The following is an 11,467-nucleotide window of genomic DNA, read 5'->3' as shown; positions in this document are numbered from 1 at the left end:
AATGATCAACAAAGAGGGAACAAATGTAGTGTAGGATGTGTTGTTTGTGAGAGAGAAGGAGAGAAGGTAGATGTAAAATTTTATTGGATAAGAAAAGGAGGAATTAATAGATGTTGGCTGTTAGCATGAGAGAAGTGAGAGACTCCAGGGAGACAGATAAGTGAGAAAGAAAATAAATACAAATTTTAAAAATTCAAAAAAATGTAATCCACAACCAAATTATAGTATACTATTCAGACATCCCACTCCTCAATAAATTTATGCATGAAAAATATTTAGATTCAAAGATGGTAGAGATAGAGGGGAGACAGAAAAAAAAAGAAAGTCTCTATGGAAAATTGACTGAGTTTCCATTGGCTCTCAAAAATTTTCTCAGCTTCCCTCTCTGCTGATAGATGGGGTTGTCTGAAGTTTCATGGTAGCTCCAGACCTGTTGGCTGGGTGAGCCAATAGCAAGATGCGCTCGCACACTCTTCCAGTCTTCCCACTCATTATAGCGAGCCCCTTCCCTATCTGTGCACTTCAGGACTCATTAAGCTAGAGAGAGCCCAGTTTTCTCCAGTTTCTCCAACCTGTGATCCCCCTGGGGAACTGCACCAAGTCTCTATAGCTTTCTACAGGTTTGCCAGGCCCAGGCTGGCCCGTGCAGTCTCATGGACTGCATGACTTTATAGGACAAATTTGCTGCAATCTGATAAAATTGGGATTCAGATTCCCCAGGTGCTGCCTTTTGGCAGGCCCAAGAGCTCAATGCCATTCCAACTTGTAGAGACCACCAGGGATGTGCTCACACAAAAGAGTGACCCTGCAAAGAGGCAGCCAGATGGTGGCCATTAGCACACCCAGCTGGAAGACCTCAGGTGAAACCAGACCTGCAAGTACCCTGACAATAGATCTTCAGGCCCTGGCCAGTGTCCCCAGACTCAAGCAGCTATGCCCCAAGAACAGCAACAGTAGTGGTGGCAAACCTGCAGGCCCGTTGGCCCTGGACTCCCAGGACCTGGCAGGTGCCCCCAGATGGCAGCAGCTGCATGTAACCAAACCTGCAGGTACCCTGACAATGGACATCTAGGCAGCAATGGGGAGCTATCCTCCATCTGTGGTCAGTCTGCAAGCAAATGGCAGGCATTTGGTGGGTGGACATGGGGCAGCAGGCAAAGAGCAGGCTAAAGGTGGGTGATGCAGGATAAAGGTGGGCTATGGACAGGCCAAAGGCAAGCCAACAGGCAACCAGTGAGCGGGCCAGTGAGCAATCTGCAGCAAAAGGCAGGTGATACACTGATAAAGGGCTGGTGATCATGGCAGACAAATGGGACAAACAACAGGGGTCGGTGGGCAGCGAGGGCTTCTTGCAGAAAAATAATATTTCCTCTGCTTGAATCCCTAGTCAGGAGTGACAAGGAACGAAGCCTCCCTCTAGATAGCTATCTTGGATCCCCTACATTTTTATTTATCAAAGATATTGACCTACAATTTTTTCTTGTGATGTCCTTGTTTGACTTCAATATAAAGGTAAGGTTGGACTCATAAGTTTGAAAATATTTCCTTATCTTCAACTTTTTGGAATAGTTGAAAAGGATAAGTATTAGATCTTTTGAAATATTGGGTAGAATTCAATGGTGAAGATACCAAGTCTGGGGCTTTTCTTTGATGATAGATTTTTTTATTACTGATTTATTTATTTGTCTGTTAATAATTTCTATTTCTTACTTATTCCAGTCTTGGTAAATTTTGTGTTTCTAGGAATTCACCCATTTATTCTTGATAAACAATTTTTTTTATTTATAGTTGTTTATTCTAGTCTCTTATGACCCTTTGTATTTTTGTGGTAACAACTGTAATGTCTCATCTTTCATTTGTTTTTGGGTCTTGCCTCTTTTATGTATTTGTTAGTCTACCCAAATGATTATTGATTTTACCTTTTTTTAAAAAAAAAAACAACTTAGCCTGGCAAAGTGGAATATGCTTGTAATCCTAGCAACTCAGGGATATGATGTAGTATGATGCCCTCACCAGATATAGTTGCCCAATCTAATCTCCAGAACTGTTAGCCCAAATAAACAGTTTTATGAAGCATAGCAACAGAAAATAGACCAAGACAATGAATGAGACTGATCCAGTCAGTTGAAGGCCTTAGGAAAAAGCTTGACTTTCCCCTATGAATAGAGAATTCTTCCTTAAGACTACCTTTAGACTGAAATTGCAATTCTTCCCTGGGTCTTCAGCCTGCCGACAAACCCTGCAGATTTTAGACTTGCTAGTGTATGAACCAATATCTTAAAATCTCTCCCCCTTCTCCCCTCACCCGCCCCCCCAACATACATACACACACAATACCTTATTTCTATTTCTCTGAAAATCTTTGATTAATATACTCCAAAATGAGCATATATTTACAAAAATTACAACAAATACTATTTTTTATGGGGAAATGTTGAACAATTTCCCTTAATATTGTAACAAAAATAATTATTTAGTATTTTACTACCAGGTTCTCTTGTAAAAGACTAAAGCAAGAAAGAGAGAAAGGAGGAAACAAAACCACAATTATTTACATATGTGTGGCTGTGCATGTAGGAAATCCAAAACCATATATAGATAAACTGTTAAAATTAATAAAAAAGAACTTAGCAAGGTTGCTGGACATGGTTGATAAACAGAAGTTAATCATATTTTGTTATAACAACAATAATTAGATAGAAAGTAAAACCAAGTGTGAGTATCCACATATCAGAGAGAACATTCAGCCTTTGGTTTGGGAGAACTGGCTTATTTCACTTAGCACAATAGTCTCCAGTTCCATCCATTTACCTGCAAATGACATAATTTCATTCTTCTTTATGGTAATATTCCATTGTGTCTATATACCACATTTTTTTTATCCATTCATCTGTTGAAGGGCATCTAGATTGGCTCCAATGCTGAGCTATTGTGAGTTAAGCTGCTATAAACATTTAACTTTCTTGTGTTCATATGTGAATACATGATCAGTGAAACTCTACAACACGTATAATCACAAGAATGGGATCCTAATTAGAATAAGTTATACTCCATGTGTGTATAATATGTCAAAATACACTCTACTGTCATGTATATCTAAAAAGAAAAAATACAAAAAGTAAAACTGAAATAAGGTGTCAAAATATTTTTAAATCAAACAAATCAAAAATAAATTGCTTCTAGAAAGAGAATAATATAGAGAAGTCCACAACATTTTATTGAGAGAAATTAAAGTAGATGTGAATGAATGGATACCCACACTAGGGATTAAAGTTTCAACATCTGAATAGGGGAGGTGGAGGGGAACACAAATGTTTAGTCCAAGATTACCACAAGCTAAAAGTCTTCCCTTGCCCCCCACCATTTATGTACTTGATTTTCATATTGGTATATATCCGTAGTATATTTAATTCTAAGAGTTAAAGTCAAATACTATACTTTTTTGTGCAAATTATTTCAACCTGGGTCATTAGGAGCTCTTTCAGGTTGATTCCTGTTTTCTCTGATAAGCCCCCATCTTCTTCTCCTTCTTCTTGTTCCTTCCCCTTCCTCATATATCCATTTTTGGTACTGGGGATTAAATTTCAGGGATGCCTTACCTCTTAGCTATATATCCCCAGTCCTTTTTACTTTTTTGAGACAGACTATTGACAGTTGCTAAGCATCTCACTCTGTTGCTTAGGCTGCCTTTGAACTTGCAATCCTCCTGCCTCAGCCTCCCAGGTCACTGAGATTATAATTGTATGACCTGCTCACTTTTATGGTGAATTTTCTGCTCATACGTTTTCTCCATTTTTTAATTAGGTTTTGCCCTTTCTTCTTCCTAATTTACATTTTAATAAAATCATTTGGCTATTGTGCTGATGCCAAGTTGTAGGACAACACTGGCGGAAGTTGAAAGGTAGTTATTTCAGAAACCCAGATGAGAAAGATAATCATAGTCGAGTTAGTGAGCTTCCAGGTATAATATAAAAATCAAGAGAATTTCTAAAAGACTTTTTGTAGAGCATAAAACAAAGAGAAAAATCTAGGTGAACTCCAATATTTCTATTTTAAAATGGAAGACTGGATTTGCCACTAATATAAATAGGGAAAATCTTTATTGAGGCAAATTTTGGGTAGGCTGTTTTTAAGGCCTTTTGGTATATACGAAAGACTGGAAAAATTTGGTCAAATGGTGGTTCCAATCCATGCTTTCTGCTTTCCAGAATGGTCTATATCATGTACAACCAAAACATGGGGATCTTGATTAGAATAAGATGTACTCCATGTTTGTAAAAATGGGTCAAAATGTACTCTACTGTCATGTATAATTAAACAGAATAAAAACTGTAGTATGAATGATAATCAAAATTTGGTTTGTGTTTGAGATTATTTCAAAATGCCCATTAGACTCCCAAATGTAAATATCATGGAGGCAACTAAATACAGAAGTTAAGGGTCCAGAGAGTAGTAGATATTTTGATCCTCAAGAACTAGATGAGACCATCACATGAGTATAGATATAAAATAAAGGCATAAAAGGATTGAGCTCTAAGTAATTTCAACATTGAGAAAATCTGAGAATGGGAGGAAACAGCTAAAGAGATTGAGAAGAGTCAATGGGGTATTAGGAAAACAGAATAATGGGTCCTGGAAGCAAAGTGAAGAATACATTTCATTAAGGACAGAATGATCAAAGGCGTCAAATGTTATGACTAGGACAAATTGACTACTAGATTTAGCAATATGATAGATATTGAAGATTCTTGACAAAAGCAACATTAGGGCTTGGTATGATGGCATACATCTATTCAATAAATATCTCTGTGACTCAGAAGGCCGAAGCAGGAAATCACAACTTCAAGGCCAGCCTCAGCAACTTAGTGAGACTGTCTCAAAAAAAAAATTTTTTTTAAAGGGCTAGGGCTATTGCTCAGTAGTAGAGTGCCCCCAGGCTCAATCCCCAGTATGCTTCACCTTCCCCCCAAAAAAGGAAAAGGAGAAATAAAAAATTCTAGTTGGGGTGAATTTCAGATTGAGAGTGTTAAATTTGAGATCAGAAATATGGATTATAGAAAATCATGAAAAAGGAGTCAAGCCACATTTCAGTATCATGGAATACAATATCAGAAGAAACATTGGTGCTTGATTACTTTCATGAGTTGAAAAGTCTTAATAAATGAGCAGAAAAATAAAACAGGTATGAAAATGAAATAAAATGGTGTCTATTATGGTTTTAATTGCATTTATTTAACAAACACTGATAGTATGCTTATTATAAGTAAGACACTATTCCAAGAATCTATAAATCAACTAAAATGGAAGTTATCACTTTCCAGTCTTTAAAAAAAATTTTAAGATTATTCTTTTCCAAACTTTAAAAATACTCAAAAAGGAGCCCACAATTTTGTTATCTTCTTTTATCTTCTTTAATACCAACTGTCCAAAGTTGAGTTCACTATTTCCTATAAATCAGCTCCTCTTCAGTCTTCTCTGTTAATGGTATTACTACCCATCCAATTCCTCAAGTAAACATATCTGTTAGTCATGCTTAATTCTTTTGTCCCTTTACCCACATTCAATATGGCCATACATCCAGTAGCCATTAAATTAAAAATATAAATTTTTTTACCACTCTCAAAGTGGGTTGCTTTTACCTCAACCACTGAAATGGCCCACTGACTTATTTTTAGCCTACTTATCCATTTACCTTACAGCAGACAATGACCTTGGACCGGTTGTCTTCTCTTCCTTATCTATAAGATTAGTGAATTACTACAGGCAAAATACCAAAAAAGTGTCTGGGAAAAAAAGTGAATTATTAAATATTCTAATTGTTTTATTTGCATTTTGGTTTACTTTAAATACATAAATCAGCTTATGTAACCCTCCTGCTTAAAATCCTCCAATGGCTCCTTCTCACAATTATAATAAAATCCAAATATTATAATAAAATCCAAATGCTTCTATAAATCCCTGTAATCACCTGCCTTTCAAAATTTATCTCACTACATTTCCCTTTGCTTACTATTAGAAGGCAAACTCCTTCCTCCAACAGAACCATAGTTTCCTGTTCCTTCTACTTGCAATGTTCTTCCCTGACAACCCTGTACAAATCACCCATCATTAGGTCTCAAGTGTCATCCCTTCAGAGGTTTCTCTACTTATCTAAAATAATTACCTGTCACTCTCCTGTCCTTTATCCTGATTTTATTTTCTTTACACCACTCTCATTCTCCATAATTATTTGCCTATGATCCCTTTCTTCCTTAATCCATGCTTTATTTACCATTGTATTTTTAGCACAATATCGATCCTGAATAACTAAAAAATCAGTGGCAGATGTGGGAATCATTATCACTTCAGTCAATTCAATCAGGATTCTAGCTTTATGTTCTTTATGATTCTACTGGCCTTGCCCTCTCCCATGCTATTGGTTTCATATTTGTGTTGACTCCCCTCTGAATGGCAAAATAGCTACAACAGTCCTTTTTTGGAACCCAGGAGGTAAGTGCCTAAAAAAGAAAACCTGTCCCTCAATTGGTTGATCCCTGATGCAAGAATACCAGGAACTACAACAGTTCTTTAAAGGAACTACATTACTTAGTAGCTCACAAACTGTACAGTCCCTAGTCACCAAGACAAACTTATAGAGATGTAATGCTATAACTTGGATCTTAAGGGTCCCTCATAGGTCCATGAGGAGACACGTGGGTCTCCAATGTGGCAATATTGTAATGTGGTGGCAACTGAAGGTGGAGGACCCTATCAGGAGGTCTTCAGATCACCTCAAAAAGGACCCAAGCCATGAAGTGAGATCAGCTCCACTATGCACTCCCCACCCTGACATGCTGCCTTGCCACAGGCCCAAGAGCAATAGTGCCAACCTAACATTGGTTGAAATCTCTAAAATCATGAGCCAAATCTCCAAAATTTTAATAAATTTATTAACTCAAGTATTTGTTATAGTGACAGAAAAATGACTAACACATGCAGTACATTATCCTAATTTTTTGAGGGTGGTAATAGCTATTTGACATTGTATTAGCTGTTAGTTTAAGTAGTTCAAAACTTCGGCATATCAAATTGAGACTGATGTTTTTGGAAACTGCTGTGACAAAAAGCAAGCACTGTTATTACAATTAATACGTAACAGGAATTAAGGGCAGAAGTAGCATCTGAGGTCTAAGTTGTGCAGTGCCCAACTGTCATACCATTTCAATACTTAGGTTTTGTTTTTAAAGATTAAGTATTTTTTCTTCAATTTCTATGTTATTTCTTCAAATGGCTACTATGATGTTAGAACATGCAGAAGACAGAATTCTAAGATAATTCTCATCCAGGATTCCTTTGTGGGTGAGGCCTAGAACATGAATCACTTTTATGTTAAATTGTATAGCAAAGAGATCATTGGGGTGGGTCTGATGTGATGACACAAACCCTTTAAAAATCATCATTTTATATGGGTGGTGGCATTAATCAGAAAGATTTGAAGGGTGAAAGATTGGATGTACCATTGCTGACTTTGAAGGTTCAGGAAGTAACAGGATAAGAGTTTAAGTGTTCCCCCACCAGTACTTGAAAAAAAATTAGAACTTCAGTCCCATAACCATAGGGAACTATATTCCATCAAAAATCAGAATGAGACTGAAAGTATTCTTTTCCAGAGCCTCTAGATAAAAAGCTATCCTGGTTGACACCTTAATTTTGGTTTTGTGAAACTTTGTACAGAGAACCCAACCAAGCCCACTTGGACTTCTGACCTATAGAACTGAGAAATAATGTTGTTTTAAGCTGCCAAGTTGTTAATATGTTATGCAATAATAGAAAAAAATCCAAAACACTTGAGTTATTTTGACCTACTGGTACCATAAATAAACGTCTGAGACACTAAAAGCGCCCTAAATCAAGAAAGCCTGGGAGCCTTTGGCTTAGACAAATCAGAAGGAAAAATAAGCCCCATAAATGTACACAAATAATAATACAATGAAACTAAATACAGTACAGGAACAAAGTTAGCAATGGAGGAAATTAAAAACAGAACGTCATAAAAATAGAATGAGTTGATATTGTTTTTGACAATTAAGAATTAGAAAAAATTGAGATGGCACTTGAGAAATGGTCAATGCCTTTTCCCAAAGAAGAGTCTATAAGTGCATCTGAAGCAACAAGATAGAAACTTCTATCTTGAAACTTCTGAAGAAAGGCCTATGAAAAGATTCAGTGTTGAGGAAGGAATTCAGTGAAAGTTTGGAACTGTGGGAAGCTAAGTGTTCTATAAATAGCTGAGCAGAAAAATAATGTAACAAAGTACTTAAATTATAAAGAGAAAATACTATAATTATCTGGGTAGTAAAACCAAATTGTTTTCAAAGGAACTAAGATCAATTGGCTCAAGCTACTCTTTGGGAATTAAATTTGTCCTTCCAGTTTTCACAACAATATTTCACTCAGCTTTCAGCTATACTGGTATTCTTTTACTCTTCACATAGGCCATACTCTCTCCTACCTTTTGGTTCACTGTCTCCCTTTGATGGGAAAGTTCTTCCATATCTACTTCTTATCCCTTCAATAATTTAAATCCTGTTTCCTTTCAAATCTCAGTTCATAATTTTTAAGGAAAAGTTGACTTCTCTACCTAGACAAAAACAGGACATGAGACTGCAATTGCGTAGAAAGGATGTTCAAAGAGCTGTACTTTAATTCAATTTGCTCCTGTTGGATCTCTAGCCCTCATCACTTTTACTCCATGTGATAGGAGTCACTGACATGTAATAAAGAATGACTTGTTTCAAAAGGATCACTGGTTGTTGTACTGAGACAAGGCTGTAGGGGCAGAAAGGAGGGAGAGGGCTTAAGAGGCTACTAATAATAATCCACTCCAGGGCCTAGCGCATGGAAGATGAAAAGTGGTCAGATTTGAAGTATTTTGAAAGCAAAACCAAACGAATTTGAAGTAAAGGCAGGGTGTGAGAAAGAAGTAAAGAATGACAAGTTTTTTGGCTTTAGAAACAGATAGGATATTGTCATCAGCTAAAATGGAAAAAATTGTGGGTGAAGTTGGTTTGGGGAAAGAACACAAGTCCTATTTTGGCCAAAAGTCTGAGGTGTTTATTTAGATATCTAATAGAGATTTAAATAAGCATTTGGCTATAAAAGTCTGGATCCAAGACAGAGATTTAAAAGTAAAGAAAATCTGTTGCTTGTTAACATTTAGTGTTTAAAGCCACAAACTGGATGAGAAAGTGAGCAAAAGCAGAGAAGCAAACCAAAGGAATGAAACCTAGAGCACTTAAATATTAAGAAATCGGGGAGAAGGAACCAGAAAGAAGACTGAAAATGAGCCACACACTGACACAGAAGTGTGATCTACTGGAAGTGAAATCAATGTATATCAAGGTAAAAGGAAACAGGACACTTGGTTGTTCTTTGCAACAAATCAATATCATAAAAAGAAATTGATACAACGGCTAAATAAAACACATAGTCCTAACTTTGATTCTGCTTTGGAAAAAACAGTTGAAAATGATATCCTGCGGTCAAATAGGTGAATGTGGTGTGAATATTGAAAGAAATAAAAGTTTATTGAAAGGCTGAAAACTGTTAACTTTAAAATCAGGATAAAAAAATAAAAACCTTATTTTGGTAAAAAACATACATACACAGAGAAGATTGGAAAAGATATACATTAAGGTGAATGTATAACTTTAGTGATGAATGCTCAATGATGGGACTGTGAAGATTTGATTTTTAGCTTGCTATATTTTCTAATTTTTTCCACAACGAACATGCATTACTCTGTAATAAATGTTTTAAATATTTATCAAAGTCATTAATGATTTAATGAAATTATTAAGAAGACTGACAGGTGACCTTAGGATTAAATAACATGGAAATCACTGAGGACCTTGACAAGATCTATTTAAGTAGAGGGAGCAAAACTGAATGGAACTGTTCAGCAGTTCCACATAATGTTAAACACAGAGTTACTGTATAACCCAGCAATTACATGCCTAGGTACATACTCAAAGTAATTGAAAATATGTTCATACAAAAATTTGCACACAAACATTCATAGCAACATTTTTAGTAGACCAAAGTGGAAATAATCCAAATATCCATAACAGATGAATGGAAAAACAAAGTGTGATACAATTGGCCCTCTTTGTCTGCAGGTTCCACAACAAACCATGCATCAAAAATTTGGATTTTTTTTGTCTGTACTGAACACATACAGACTTTATTTTTTTCAATATTTCCTAAACAATAAGGACAATTATCTACACAGAATTTACATTGTACTAGGCATTACAAGTAATATAGAAATCATTTTTAAATATACAGGAGGAAATAAGTAGCCTATTAGCAAATGCTATGCCATATTATAAAAGAACTTAATTATTCAAAGATTCTGATATCCCTGGGAAGGATTCTGGAACCAATCTGTCACAGATATTGAGGGATGACTATATATTCATACAAGAAAATATTATTCAGCAAAAATTAATGAAGTGCTGTTGCATCCTACCACATGGATGAACCTTGAAAATATTAGGCCAAGTAAAAACAAAACTAAACTAAACTAAAATATATTGTATGACTCCATGCAGATGAAATGTTTGCAACAGACAGTTTTACAGAAACAGTGGTACTTAGACATGAAAGGATAATGAATGGGGTGATGGCTATGGTATAGGACTTGTTCCTGTTGTGTTCAAAGTGTATTGATGGTTGCACACCTCTGAATAGAATAAAAACCACTTTAAAAAGGGAGAATTTAGTGCTATGTGAAATATATCTCAATAAAGCTATTTGCAAAAATAAAAAGGCAGCAGAGTCTAGTTGATGTACTTATTTCAATCCTATTCAGTATTTTTTGATTTAGTATTTTCTCTGTTGTTGCCAGGACACATTTTAAAAAATCTTATCCCCCCATATTTGCTAATCATTTTCTAATTCTTCTCTCTTCTTAATCTCTATCCCCACACTACGTTCAAACTCTCCAAAATTAAAAAAAAAAGAAATAAAAATGTATTCCTCTATTAAGAAAAACTACATTTCACTGTGTAAAAAGTATTGATACTTTTTACACCATCTATATAATATATGTACATATTACCAAAGGAATAAAGGGAGAGGGGGTTCTGCTGTCTAAAGATACATCACTTTAAGCCAAAAATATATCAAATAGCCTGAATTCCAAATATTATTTTGGATTATATAAAATAACTGACAAATTACAAAACAGGTGTCCTTCCCTCTTGAAAAATGGTTAAATACTTAAATGATGCTGCTATACTACATTTTTAATGAAATTTTAAAAATCAACAATGGTAGGTAGAAGTTATCATTATTTTACGGGTAAAGAGACCAAGAGAGTACTTTTAAAGTCAAAGGTAAATTTAAGTTTACTGCTAATTTCCTCTCTTGGACTGTAAAATTTTAATATAACACCTGAGCAATTTAGCTAAAGATACAACAATAA

This window comes from Spermophilus citellus, assembly GCF_964194105.1.
Source record: "Spermophilus citellus genome assembly, chromosome: 9".
Lineage (NCBI taxonomy): Eukaryota > Metazoa > Chordata > Mammalia > Rodentia > Sciuridae > Spermophilus > Spermophilus citellus.
The sequence above is the reverse complement of the archived record's forward strand: the minus strand, read 5'-3'. Positions refer to the sequence as shown.